The sequence below is a fragment of the Penaeus chinensis genome, chromosome 32, assembly GCF_019202785.1.
Source record: "Penaeus chinensis breed Huanghai No. 1 chromosome 32, ASM1920278v2, whole genome shotgun sequence".
In the NCBI taxonomy this organism is placed as follows: Eukaryota; Metazoa; Arthropoda; class Malacostraca; order Decapoda; family Penaeidae; genus Penaeus; species Penaeus chinensis.
In genome coordinates this window covers 12,051,703-12,054,202 of record NC_061850.1, presented here as the reverse complement: position 1 = coordinate 12,054,202, position 2,500 = coordinate 12,051,703, and the positions used below count along the sequence as shown (strand labels likewise).

General features: G+C 32.7%; 1 protein-coding gene across 3 annotated transcripts in view; it reads left to right on the top strand.

Moving 5' to 3' along the window:
* The window catches only part of LOC125042556 (ras-related protein Rab-43-like), an 11,113-nt gene extending 9,211 nt beyond the window's left edge, over positions 1 to 1,902 (top strand). For all 3 annotated transcript variants that reach the window (XM_047638261.1, XM_047638262.1, XM_047638263.1), the window contains exon 6: positions 1 to 1,902. This exon is cut by the window's left edge and continues 642 nt beyond it. The gene's annotated coding sequence lies outside the window, so the exon portion shown is untranslated.
* Positions 1,903 to 2,500: the final 598 nt, after the last annotated feature.

Below are 2,500 nucleotides of genomic sequence, written 5' to 3'. Positions count from 1 at the left end.
TATGAGTGTGCATGTGTTGTAAGGGTCTCTTTATGATATTAGTTGTGAATATTTGTGTATGGATATGTTATAAATTTTTGAATTACTATATTTAGAATTTTATGCTATTGTGTTCAGTGTATTCCCCCCCAAGTGAATTTAGTAGATAGTGTTGAACTGTCATCATTTAAGTATTCCTGAGTTTGACTTTCAGTATCAGGTGACTTAGAAAGGGACATGTGCAGATCAGTTAATAACCAGCATCAGGGTAAAGTGATTCAAACAATAAATGTGCCCATATGATAAATGCTGATTCAAGGAACGTTTACAGTCTCTGAATCTCTGCTCATTTTTAAATTGAGTGTGGTGAAACATATTCCATTGTCTTGGTCTGAGGTTTAACTATAGATGTAACCTATTTATTTTTTAATGCAGTTTAACCTGTTAATCTACCCTAGCATGTCGATCTTCTACTTCATAAAAGAAAAAAGAAAGAAAAGAAAATCTGAAACATTACCTGGCAGATATTAGTCAGAACAGAAGTGATGTAGCCCCAACAAACCCTACAGTAGTAAAAAAAATATCTGAATTACAGTAGTGAGTGCATAATTTTAATATGCTGATTCTGAGAGGTTATGTATATATGCCTTGTCCACTGGGATTTTTGCTTATCAATTTTGTTTACACAAAATTGCTTTGGCACCAAATAGACAGTTACAAAGCCTACCTGATCTCACCTGTTGATCCCATTCCTTGGATTTAGAAAATATGTTTTTATTTTCATTACTTAGCAATGTAATACTGTTATAGTAACAATGATGTCAATAAATATAATAATGTTAATGTTATTAATAATAATAATAATAATAATAATAATATTAATAATAGCTTTAGTAAATTCAAAGAATTGGATGAAGTAGATGAGATCAGGGTTAGGTCTATTATTTGACTTCCTAGCAATTTAGTGATGAAGTGTTTTTGAAACTCTGCCTGTGTGTGTGTTTGTGTTTGTGTGTGTGTGTGCGTGTGTTTGTGTAAAACTACAGTGGACAATGTATGTATCCAGCACCAGTAGGCTAATTGTTGGTCAGGAGAAACAGGATTCATTATGACACTTGTTAAGCAAGACACATTTGAGAATGAGTAATTTGCTCATTTTCACAGGATTGGCATATATGGACATGGCGTGTCCACTGTGAGTTTAGCTGATTGTCTTTACACCTAGATGGCTCCACATCTACTTAGTCCCCAATAAGCCAAGTACTAGCACTACCTTTCTCACTTGTTTACCTTTTTCCTTAGACTTTATTTTTTTACTTTTTATTTTTATTTTTTCTTTCTTTTTATCTTATCTGATCTGATTTTATATTGCTATTAGTAATATTAACAACATTATTATAATTGTGTTAACACATTTCACAAAACAGAACTTCAGTGAACGCCCAAAACAAAACTTCAGTGAACATTACATGTTCCGGAGGCATTGGGCATATTGCCCTTTTCTGCAAGTGACGGTTATAACACTGGCAATCACCACTTTTTCTGTATAATTGGATTTGCATCAGGGAGGCTTTTGTAACATGTAACCTCTTTCTTAGTATTGACATTTTATATTTTTTAGTTGACAGACCGCTTGTTGTGTCCATTGGCAGTCTTTCCTAAAGTGATTTCAGAGAGTAGTTGTGTGGACATTACTTTCTCTGCCTTTTATTGTCCGCTGGCAGCCTAGCATAAGGCATATTTGCTTTTCTTGATTTCTGATTAGGTCTGGAAGGCATCGATGTTTAGTAGACTCTGTCACTTAGCTCTATCAGGACCATTGCAGAAGTTAAATACTCAGAAACAAAGTACAATATGCCTGTAGGTTTTGTTTGTAGTTCTTGTGGCCGTTTTTAGTTGTGTAAATATATATTTTTAAAACTTTTTGTCTTTTTTTCATACTACATTTGCTCTGAAGAATTGCTATTAGTATTTTGTAGAAACCCATTATTTTACGATAAAAGCATTTGCTCCTCAGCTGAAGTAGATACCAGTGTGTTGTCTTTTTCTTTCTTTTTAAACAAAATTTGTTACCAATTATCAGAAGTGCATTTGTCTTTTTTTTAGATTCGGGCATACAGCTTTTCCTAAAATTTGTTTTAACACTGCATTCTTATGCATATGTATGTGTATATATATAATACCTTTTATTATTATATACAGTGGATACTTCAGTGATAAGGCTTTGCATATTGTTACAGTTACAATTTAGATATTCATAGCTGTAAACCTATGTGGGTTCTTGTTTCTTACATTTTTATATTTTACCGATTCAAGAATTACGTTTTATATTAGATGTGTTATTTTTACATTTCATTAGGGCTTAAAAAGAAAAAATCCTTATTGCATTTTCATTCTATGTTGATTCCTTGGACATATTTCCCTTATGCAGTAACAGACAAAGGGACAATTTCTCTTTTTTCGTCCCTTTCCTGACTTCCTTTTTTCTCACTCTTTCCTGGCTTTCCCTTTCATTCCTATC